We start from the raw sequence: 12,493 nt of genomic DNA on the forward strand, positions 1-12,493 counted from the left end.
AGAAACATGGACCTCGATTTCCTTCCTTATGGGAATGTTAATCAGCCTTAATTTGGGATGAAAGCAGGAAGAATATTACGAGGAGAGGGGTGGGTCAAGATCTCACCGGGTCTGCTTTTAGAACCCAAGGTAAACTGTGGGACTAAGTGTAGTTTCATATGACCAGTTAATGATTAAATAAACCACCAATGAAGTTTATAAACCAGCTGTCAATGTGTATTAGTTTATGTTTTATAATGAGCAACTCATGATTTTTAGACCAAATATCTGGATCTTTAAAAGTCTGTCTCTTGATTATTAAGGTGATGGGGTAGGCATTACTGACTATTTTAATTAAGGGGCCTCCTCTTAGTCCCACCTCACACTGGTTTGAGATCATTGCAGTAAGTGCAATGGTGACAGTAACCTTAAAAGAATGCTCCAGCACCCAGAAGCAATGCGCCTTCTAAATCTCCCTCTTTGTGCATGACCCGTTTCTTGCAAGGTGCAGTCCCTTTAAGACTGCTCTGCAGCTGCTCATCTTAATGGGATCACTGCTTGTGCACAGCTTGCTTATCCCCTGCTTGGTTGTGTAGCCACGCATTATCCTTACAGCTTAGAGATAACGTTCCCGATAAGCACATTCAGGGCAGGTGGTGAGCATAGAATCTTAGGACAGTGGGGGAGATGAGAAATTGTTGGGGGATCGGAGAAAATGTTACAGACGTAGGGTTTATGAAGCAACAAGATGTAATCTTACAATCTCCCAAAGGGTTACAAAAAAAATTCTCCAACCACGCACTTTACCAGATGACAACCTCTGGCATCAATTTAAGGTGGAACAATCTCTGCTCTGCGCATGCAGATAAAATCAAGTTGAATAAAAGCCTCTGTAGCCATTTCCTCATTGCCTGTCATTGTTTCCCCAGTCGCTTCGAAAGCCTCATCATTGTCGGCTTAAATCAGATCTGTTCGCGACACATATTGAAAATGTTTTCAGTCGGTTCTCCAGGTGTCCACTTCATGCCACACAGGCCTGTGCCCCCGTCACACCCAACCCTTGCCAGTCACATTACTTCGTGTGCCCAAATTTCAGGTCAATAGGCTTCTCGGGACCAGGTAGGCCATGGATTTTGGCAGGAACAGTTCCCGTATTGGGAGCCACCTGTATCTCAAATGCTTGCAGGAGCTGAAGAAAGCAAAGGTTAAAATGGTCAATACAAGTGGGATATAAAGTAAATGCACCCAACAACAATCTGCATTTATATAGAGCCTTTAATGGAGTAAACATCAAGATCTCACTGGATCTGCTTTTAGAACCCGAGGTAAACTGTGGGACTAAGTGTAGTTAATGATTAAATAAACCACCAATGAAGTTTATAAACCAGCTGTCAATGTGTATTAGTTTATGTTTTATAATGAGCAATTCATAATTTCACAAGAGTATTATCAGACCACATTTTGCACCAAGCCATGCAAGGAAATATTAGGACTGGTCAAAGTTTGGTCAAAGAGGTAAGTCATATGAGTGACTTAAATGAGAAGGGACAGGAGGAAATTCCAGAGCTTGGGGGCAGAAGGCACAGCCTCTAATGATGGAGCAAAAGAAGTGAAGAATGCATATGAGGCCTTAGCTGGAGGAGCACAGAGATCTCAGAGAGTTGTAGGACTGGAAAGGGTTAGAGAAATAGGAAGGAGTGAGCCATGCAGAGATCTGAACATGGGATGACAATTTCAACTTTGAGTTGTTCCCTGGCCAGGAGCCAATCAAGGTCAGGACAGGAGTGATAAGTGAATGGGACCTGGTTAAGATACGGGTAGGACAGTTGACATGGGCTCTTCCTCTCTCTGAACCTCCTTTAGTGAGTGATTAGATAAAGGTCCATGAGATACCTTCACCTTCTCGAGGCCATTCTTCCTCATTTCATGCAGATGTTTCATCTTTTTTTTAATTTCAGATTTATAGTTTTTTTTCTAACTCTGACCTGAATTAGAGTTTCTGCCTGTTTAACCATGATGATCGTCAGTTTAATTAGTAGTACACTCGCCTCTGAGTTGGAGGTTGTGGATTCATGTCCCACACAAAAATCAAGGCTGACACTCCAGTGCAGTACTGAGGGAGAGCTGCACTGTCAGAGGTACCATGTTTTAAATAAGACATTAAACCGAGGTCCCATTTGCTCTCTCAGCTGGATGTAAAAGATCTCCTTTTTCGAAGAGCATGGGAGCTATCCCTGGTGTCCTGGCCAATATTTATTCCTCACACAATATCGCCAAAACAAATTATCTGGTCATTATAACATTGCTGTTTGTGGGAGCTTGCTGTGTGGAAATTACCTACATGTGAACAGTGTCTACACTTGAAAAGTACACTTGGATGCCAAGTGCATTGGGGCATCCTGAGATAGTGAAAGGCTCTAGTTCATGTGAATAGATCTTCGAAGGTGACCGGACATATAGAAAAGCATATGGGATCTTGGGCTTCGAGATTGTATTGAGTACAAACAGAGGAATTGATACAAAAGCAGAGAAGTTCTGCTGAATCTTTATAATGCTCTGTTTAGGCCACAGCTAGAGCATTGCATCCGGTTCTGCTCACCACGCTTTAGGAAGGATGTGAGGGTCCTTTAGAAGGTGCTGAGGACATTTACTAGAATTTTTTCTTTTATTCATTTATGCTATGTGGGCATCACTGGCTAGGCCAGCATTTATTGCCCATTCTGAATTGCCCTTAAGAAACTGGTGGTGAGCTTCCTTCTTCCTTCCTGCTGCAGACCATAATGGCGTAGGTACATCCAGTGTTAGAGAGTTAGAGAGGAAATTCCAAGATTTTGACCCAGTGCCAGTTTATGAATGGCAATATATTTCCAAGTCAGGATGGTGAGTGGCTTGGAGGGTAACTTGCAGGTGGTGGAGTTCCCATATGTCTGCTGCCTTTGTCCTTCTAGATGGTAGTGGTTGTGGATTTGGAAGGTGTTGTCTAAGGAGCCTTACTGAGCTCCTGCAGTGCATCTTGTAAATGGTACACACTGCTGCCATTGGTTGAGAGAATTAATGTTTGTGGATGGGGTCCCAATCAAACAGGTTGCTTTGTTGTGAACGGTGTTAAGTTTCTTGAATGTTGTTGGAGCTGCACTCATCCAGGCAAGCGGAGAGTATTTCATCACACTCGTGACTTGTGCCTTATAGATGGTGTACAGGCTTTGGGGAGTCAGAAGGTGAGTTACTCGTCGCAGGATTCCTAGCCTCTGACCTGCTCTTCTAGCCACGGTATTTATATGGTTAGTCCAGTTCAGTTTCTGGTCAATGGTAATCCCCAGGATGTTGATAATGGGGAATTTAGCGATGGTAATGCCATTGAATGTTAATGGCGATGGTTAGATTCTCTCTTGTTGAAGTTGGTCATTGCCTGGCACTTGTGTGACACAAATGTTACTTGCCACTTGTCAGCCCAAGCCTGAAAATTGTCCGGGTCTTGCTGCATTTGGACATGGACTGCTTCAGTTTCTGAGGAGTGGCGAACATTGTGTGGCAATGGCAAGTGGCAATGGAGTGGCAATCATCAGCGAACATCCCCATTTCTGACATTATGATGGGAGGAAGCTCATTGATGAAGCAACTGAAGATGGTTGGACTTAGGACACTATCCTGAGGAACTCCTGCAGTGATGTCCTGGAACTGAGATGATTGACCTCCAACAACCATGATCTTCTTCCTTTGTGCTAGGTATGACTCCAACCAGCAGAGAGATTTCTCTGATTACCATTGATTCCAGTTTTTTCAAGATCAAATGCTGTCCTGATGTCAAGGTCAGTCATTCTCACCTCACCTCTGGAGTTCAGCTCTTTTCTCCATGTTTGAACCAAGGCTGTGATGAGGTCAGGCGCTAATTGGCCCCGGCAGAACCCAAACTGAGCAACAGTGAACAGGTTATTGCTAAGCAAGTGCTGCTTGATAGCACTGTTGATGACACCTTCCATCAATTTGCTAATGACCGAGAGTAGACTGATGGGGCGGTAATTGGCCGGGTTGGATTTGTGCTGCTTTTTGTGTATAGGACAATTTTCCACATAGCCGGGAAGATGCCAGTGTTGTAGCTGTACTGAAACAAATTGGCCAGATGATGGCACATTCTGGAGCAGAAGTTTTCAGTACTATTGCAGGAATATTGTCAATGCCCAGAGCCTTCGCAGTATCCAGTGCCTTCAACTGTTTCTTGATATCACGTGGAGTGAATCGACTTGGCTGAAGACTGGCATCTGTGATGCTGGGGCCCTCCAGAAAAGGCTGAAATTGAGCATCCGTTCGGCACTTCTGATTGAAGACTGTTGCAAATGTTTCGACCTTATCTTTTGCACTGATGTCCTGGGCTCCCCCATCACTGAGGATGGGGATAATTGTGGACCTTCCTCCTCCAGTGAGTTGTTTAACTGTGCACCACCATTCATGACTGGATGTGATAGGACTACAGAGCTTAGATCTGATCTGCTGGTTGTGGAGTCGCTTAGCTCTGTCTATCACTTGCTGCTTATGCTGTTTGGCACGCAGGTAGTCCTGTGTTGTGGCTTCACCAGGTTGACACCTCATTTTTTGGTATACCTGGTGCTGCTCATGGCATGCTCTCCTGCACTCTTCATAGCAGTGTATTCAGTGCAGACTTTCAGAAAATGCTTGTGGCTGGGTGTTCAGCAATTACAGGATTGACCCTAATGTCATCTTGTTTCCTTGAGTATTTACTGTCTTATAATTCAATGAGGTGCATCCCTTATGATTGAAATGATGCACAAGATAGATCCTGCTATCAACTTGGCCTGATCTCCACACCACCCCCTCCCATACCTGCCTGAAGAGTGTGCTGATGGTCAGTATCAAGGCTGACAGCAGATAATGGCCATTTGAATATAGAACCATACAGCACAGAAAGAGGTCATTTATCTCTTTGTCAGGAAGATCCAAAACTAATGCCACAGCCCAGCTCACTCCACATAGTGCTGCCTCTTTCCTTGCTTAAATATAGATTTCCCATAAAAGACGCAGTGGTCCTAATCGCTCACCAATCTCTTACGAGCATTTTTTAGAAATCCGTACTTGGGATTGTTCATCCCTTACTGCCTTTGAGAAATGGTGGTGAGCTGCCTTCTTCAATTCTTTATTATGCAGTTAGGGAGGAAGTTCCAGGATTTCGACCCAGCAACAGTGAAGGAACGGCAATATATTTCTAAATCAGGATGGTGAGAGGGTTGGAAGAGAACTTCCAGGTGGTGACGTTCCCATGTGTCTGCTGCCCTTGTCCTTTGAGATGGTATCAGTTGTGTGTTTGGTAGGTGCTGTCTATGGAGACTTGGTGAGTTCCTGCAGTGCATCTTATAGATGGTACACACTGCTGCCAGTGGCGGAGGGAATGAATGTTTGTGATGGGGTGCCAACCAAGCAGTTGCTTTGTCCTGCATGGTGTCAAGCTTCTTGAGTGTTGTGGGGAGCTGCACTCATCCAGGAAAGGGGAGAGTATTCCATCACATTCCTGACTTGTGCCTTGTAGATGGTGGACAGGCTTTGGGGAGTCAGGAGGTGAGTTACTCATCGCAGGATTCTTAGCCTCTGACCTGTTGTTGTAGCCACAGTATTTATATGGCTAGTCCAGTTCAGTTTCTGGTCAATGGTAACCCCCGGGATGTTGATAGTGGTGGATTCAACGATGGTAATGCCATTGAATGACAAAGGGCAATGGTTAGATTCATTCTTGTTGTTAGATGGTTATTGCCTGGCACTTGTGTAGCACGAATGTTACTTGTCACTTGGTAGCCAAAGTCTGGATATTGTCCAGGTCCTGCTGCATTTGAAGATGGATTGCTTCAATTTCTGAGGAGTCGCAAATGGTGCTGAACATTGTGCAATCATCAGCAAACATCCCCACTTCTGACCTTATGATGGAAGGAAGGTCACTGATGAAGCAGCTGAAGATGGTTGGGCCTAGGACGCTACCCTGAGGAACTCTGGTCCAGGCATAAAGAACTATAGCTACAAAGGTAAGTTGAAGAGGCTGGGGTTGTTCTCCTTGGAGCAAAGAATATTGAGAGGAAATTTGATCGAGGTGTACAAGATAATGAAAGGTTTAGATAACTTGGACAGAGAAAAGCAGATCCCACTAGCTGATCAAACAAAGGTTAGAAGATACAAATTTATGGTTTTGGCAAATATTCAGGTGGGCTGTGAGGAAAAACTTTTTTACAGAGCTAGTGGTAATGATGTGGAACTCAGTGATTATGAGGGTGGTGGCAACGAAGACAACAATCAATAATTTCAAAAGAAATTTAGATGGATACGAGGGAATAAACTTGTATGACTACGGGGATGGAGCAAGGAAATGGAACTGACTTGATTGCTGTACACAGAACCAGCATGGCTAGATGGGCCGAATGGCCTCCTTCTGCGCTGAAATGATGTTATAACATAAATGCAAGTTGAACTCACAAGCCATCTAATTCAAGGGAAGAGAGCTCTACCAGCACGGCCAGGGCTAAAGACGCCTGCATTCTTGAGTAGTGATTGCGTTACAGCAGAACTGCTTGCTAGGCCAATTTAGAGAGTGTTCAGAGCCACGCTTACAGCTTGGAACTGACAAGATTCCATGGGGTTAGTAGGCTCACCTCCCTGAAGGTGGATTTTTATGTCAATCCAACAGTTTAATGTTGCCTGGAAGCAGCTCCCAAATCACCCAATTAGAAGGTTAAGGGGAGAAGTATTCAAAATTCTGAAGGGGCTTTGATAGAGTAGATAGAGAAGTAATTGTTTCCATTGGCTGGAGGGTCAATAAATCAGAGGTCATGCATTATTGTTGTAACATGCAATTACTAAGATGGTGGGAGGCGAGCAAGATGGAGGGATGGTGGGAGATGAGCAAGTCCTTTCTTGTCTAGAAATTCCTATCTTCCTAACACAGCTGAAATTGCGCTGGGTGCTGGTGGAAATTGAAAATTTGTGTGGTGGAGCCTGGCTCTCACCAAACCCCCTTGCCTCACCCAAACTGCTCGTCACTTCCCGTGATCCCCACTGGGAACCCGCTTGCTTTCAGTTAATGCATTTCTTTTGAACAGATACACGTTGGGTTGTATCTTTTGTGGATCCAAGGACTTACCAGCATCATGGCCTCTTTCTGTGCTGTAAATTTTCCATGTTTCGATGAAATGAGGGTGTTAAAGAGGAGCCTAACTCCAGGGATCGGTACCATGAATATAATGTACTTAAAGGGGTAGTAACACTAGGGGTATGTTCAACAAATAAATATCACATACGTAAAAGGAATGATAACTCCAGGGTTATGCTTTTTTAAGTTCATTATCACAACATGGGAGTTGCTGGCAAAGCAGTCATTTACCACCCATTAGTAGTTGCCCCTCGAGATGGTGGAGTTGAGCCACCCCTTGAACCACGACAGTCCGTGTGGTGAAGGTGCTCCCTCTCACAGTTGCTGTGAGGTCATGAGTTGCAGAATATTGACCCAATGAGGATGAAGGAACAGCTGATACATGTCGACATTGGGGTGGTGTGTGATTTGGAGGGAAATTTGCAAGCGGTGGTGTTCCCATGCACCTGCTGCCCTTATCCTTCTAATTGGAAGAAGAGGATTGGGAGGTGTGGTTGCATCCTGGATATCACCCCATAATATTCATGGAACATGGAAAGCATTAAATCATTAAAGATGAGGATAAAGTTAGCATCATTGAATTATAATTCTCAGAATGTTGTAGTATGTAATGTACAATGAACCTTAAATACTTAGAAGGCCAGATGGCCCTTGGGGAATATAATGTACCTTTTTGTTTGATGAAGAGCAGTTAACAATATTTCTTTAGGACTTACATATTCCTTTAAAAAGATATGGTGATGATATTTGCTCACTCATACTCCATTTAGGATGGATTAAATCTGCAAATTCGCTTTTAGACACACACTTTGTCCCTTTGGCCGAGATCTCATCTGCCCCCTCAGGTGGGCATAAAAGATCCTATGGCCCTATTTCGAAGGAGAGCAGAGAGGTGATCCCCAGCATCCTGGCCAATATTCATTCCTCAGATGACATCACAAAAACAGGTGATCTGATCATTAACATATTGCTGCTTGTGGGAGCTTGCTGTGCACAAATGCGTTTCAATGTTTCCTACATTACAACCATTTTTCCCTATGTTTTTACGGTAAATTAACAAATTGTTCGGGGAACTTTTAAAATCCGATTTTTTAAATGCCCCTATGATCTTTCACCTGTGTTTATTATACGCAATGTCCTGGAGATTAATCTTCAATTCCTGGAGACTCCAGAGCAATCCCTGGAGGGTTGGCAACCTCAGTGGGCACCCTTTAGATATAATCTTTTAATATAGTCTCTCCATGGCTTGCCAATATGCTGTTGGGTACTGCCCTCTGATGTTTTACAAGTGTCATGTCACCCAGCTAGTAAACTTGTCCAAGTAATGAGACACAGTCTGTCTCTTTCTCTCTCCCTCCCTCTCAATCTGGGATATCAAGACAAGAGACCATGCTTAGCCTGGATGACGTGCAGCAGAATCACTACCTCAACAAACCTCCCTTCATTGATCCATCACACTTGCGAGTGTAGCAAATACGTCTGTCGCTGGGTTACACAGTTTACAGATTGTCTCAGGATGGCATCATCCTGTCAGTTTACAGAGTCTTCACAACAAAGCGTAGCAGTTCATGGTACATATGAGGAAATAGGAAAAACTATTAACACTCACTGGAATTCTCCACTCACACTCTCTCTCTTTTCAGTCACTTTTCCAACCTTTTCCCTTTCTTTTCTGCAGGGAGTTGTTTCAGAGATTGGGGCACTTCGTCATAAGAGGCAGTGGAGGCAGCGATCTCTGCATCTTTTAAAGGAAGAGTAGATACACTTTTGTTGCGACGACTTGCATTTACATAGCGCCTTTGACGTAATAAAATGTCCCGACGGACTGCTCAGAAGCGTAATCAAACAGAACAAAAACAGAATCACCTGGAAAAACTCAACAGGTCTGGCAGCATCGGCGGAGAAGAACAAAGTTGACGTTTCGAGTCCTCATGACCCTTCAACAGAACTAAGTAAAAATAGGAGAGGGGTGAAATATAAGCTGGTTTAAGGTGTGGGGTGGGGGGAGAGAAGTGGGGAGGTGGTGGTTGTAGGGACAAGCAAGCAGTGATAGGAGCAGATAATCAAAAGATGTCACAGACAAAAGAACAAAGAGGTATTGAAGGTGGTGATATTATCTAAAAGAATGTGCTATTTAAGAATAGGTGGCAGGACACGCAAGGTACAGATAGCTCTAGTGGGGGTGGGGTGAAATAAGACTAAAAGGGCATAAAAGTTATAGATTTAAAAATAATGGAAATAGGTGGGAAAAGAAAAATCTATATAAATTATTGGAAAAAACAAAAGGGAGGGGGAAGAAACGGAAAGGGGGTGGGGATGGAGGAGGGAGTTCAGGATCTAAAGTTGTTGAACTCAATATTCAGTCCGGAAGACTGTAAAGTGCCTTGTCGGAAGATGAGGTGCTGTTCCTCCAATTTGCCTTGAGCTTCACTGGAACAATGCAGCAATCCAAGGGCAGACATGTGGGCAAGAAAGCAGGGTGGAGTGTTGAAATGGCAAGCGACAGGGAGGTTTGGGTCTTTCTTGCGGACAGACTGCAGGTATTCTGCAAAGCGGTCGCCCAGTCTGCGTTTGGTCTCTCCAATATAGAGGAGACCGCATTGGGAGCAACGAATGCAGTAGACTAAGTTGGGGGAAATGCAAGTGAAATGCTGCTTCACTTGGAAGGAGTGTTTGGGCCCTTGGGCGGTGAGGAGAGAGGGAGTGAAGGGGCAGGTGTTGCATCTTTTGCATATGCATGGGGAGGTGCCATAGGTGGGGTTGAGGAGTAGGGGGTGATGAAGGAGTGGACCAGGTTGTCCCAGAGGGCCCAAACACTCCTTCCAAGTGAAGCAGCATTTCACTTGCATTTCCCCCAACTTCGTCTACTGCATTCGTTGCTCCCAATGCGGTCTCCTCTATATTGGAGAGACCAAACGCAGACTGGGCGACCGCTTTGCAGAACACCTTCGGTCTGTCTGCAAGAATGACCCAGACCTCCCTGTCGCTTGCCATTTTAACACTCCACCCTGCTCTCTTGCCCACATGTCTGTCCTTGGCTTGCTGCATTGTTCCACTGAAGCTCAATGCAAACTGGAGGAACAACACCTCATCTTCTGACTAGGCGCTTTACAGCTTTCTAGACTGAATATTGAATTCAACAACTTTAGATCTTGAACTCCCTCCTCCATCCCCACCCCCTTTCCGTTTCTTCCCTCTCCCTTTTGTTTTTTCCAATAATTTATATAGATTTTTCTTTTCCCACCTATTTCCATTATTTTTAAATCTATACCTATTATGCCCTTTTAGTCTTATTTCACCCCACCCCCCACTAGAGCTGTACTTTGCATCTCCTACCTTCCATTCTTAAATAGCACATTCTTTTAGATAATATCACACCTTCAACACCTCTTTGTTCTTTTGCCTGTGACATCTTTTGATTATCTGCTCCTATCACTGCTTGCTTGTCCCTACAACCACGCCCCCCCCCCCACTTCTCTCCCCCCACCCCCCCACCTTAAACCAGCTTATATTTCACCCCTCTCCTATTTTTACTTAGTTCTGTTGAAGGGTCATGAGGACTCGAAACGTCAACTTTGTTCTTCTCCGCCGATGCTGCCAGACCTGTTGAGTTTTTCCAGGTAATTCTGTTTTTGTTTTGGATTTCCAGCATCCGTAGTTTTTTTGTTTTTATGTCGTAATCAAACAGAGCTCGTCACCAAGCCCCACAAGGAGATATCGGGACAGGCGACCAAAAGCTTGGTCAAAGAAGTAGGTTTTAAAGAGCCTCTTAGAGGACGGAAAGATGGAGAGGTTTAGGGAGGGTAGTCCAGAGCTTAGGGACCAAGCAGTTGAGAGCACGGCCGCCAGTGATGGAACGATTGAAATCAGGGACACCATAGATGCCAGAAATGGAGGGGGCGCAGAGATTTCACAGTGTTGCAGGGTTGGAGATTACACAGGTAGGGCGAGGATGAGGCCAGGGATTAGGGAAATCCGAAAACAAGGATGAAAGTTTTAATTTTGACTGGGTGCTTTCCTTTGTTAAATGCGGAGACCAAATCTGCACACAGTATTCCAGATGTTGGCCCAGATTTTCACCATGACACAGAGGCTCTCCGTCGTGGCGAAAATCTCAGATATGGCTAAAAACTCTAAGTCCCATCCTCAAAACTGACATTTCCCATCTTCACCGGGGGGGTGGGGGGGTCCTAACCGGAGTCGGACCGAGATTCGCTCATCCACAATTCCAGCTGGCCATTTAACTCACCAGCTGCCACCACTGAAGTGGAATTTCGGAAAAATAGGAATGTGGAATCCAGAGAGTGCAGATTAGATCAGGTAAGGGGAGGTCTGCATTTGGTGGTTTCGTTTAGGTACTCCTTTGGATAAAGTGCCTGGACACCTTTCGAAGAGGTAAGGCACCCTTTGTGATTGTTAAAAGTGAACATGATTATGCATTTTTTTTTACACATAAGCTCATTGGAGCTTTCCAGCTGTCAAAGAGCTGTCCAGCTGCCAAGGAGCTGTTATGGTTATGGGGGAAATGGGGGTGGGTGGAGAGGTGCTAAGTTGCCATAGGTAATGTGGAGGCAATTGGGGTGGATAGAGGGGTATGGGTTGGCACAGAGGTGTGAGGAGCCATGGGGGTAGGTTGGGGAGCTTGGGTGGGCATTGAGGGGCATAGGGAGTTTGTGGGGGAGTGAGAGGTGGAGGAATTTTTTTATTACTTTTTGTTTAAACACAGTTCCGGTGCACAGAGGCAGGTCTTGCGTCCGGCCTACCTCCACATCTGACAGCCTGTGCATTCGTTTCGGGTCACCCACTCAACTCTTATTTCTGCCCGCCCCATTCGACCGACAACCCAACTTGCGGGCAGCCATTTTTAAAGGTCAGCTTCACCGAGCCTGAAAATCTACTGACTCTGCAAACCTGACCTGGTGACAGATATCTGGGCCATGGTCTCACCAAAACCCTGTACAATTGTAGCAGGACTTTTCTATTCTGTACTCCAATACTCTTGCAAAAAAGGCCAACATGTCGTTTGCATTCCTAACTGCTTTGCTAAATTTCCACATTCCTTGTGCTAGCAGACCCAAGCCTCTTTGACCGTCAACACTTACAAGTTTCTCACCTTTTAAAAAATACTCTGCTTTACTCTTCTCTTTGCTAACTCTTTCGGGGGAGACAGTGGTGTACTGGTCCTCCACCTGGTTCACTAATGCCCTTGAGGGAAGGAAATCTGCCATGCTTACCCGGTCTGACCTACATGTGACTCCAGATCTACAGCAATGTGGTTGACTCTTAATGGCCTCTGAAATGGCCTAGCAAGACATTCAGTTCAAGGGCAGTTAGGGATGGGCAACAAATGCTGGCCTCCAGCGACACGCA

This window comes from Carcharodon carcharias, chromosome 12 (assembly GCF_017639515.1).
Source record: "Carcharodon carcharias isolate sCarCar2 chromosome 12, sCarCar2.pri, whole genome shotgun sequence".
In the NCBI taxonomy this organism is placed as follows: Eukaryota; Metazoa; Chordata; class Chondrichthyes; order Lamniformes; family Lamnidae; genus Carcharodon; species Carcharodon carcharias.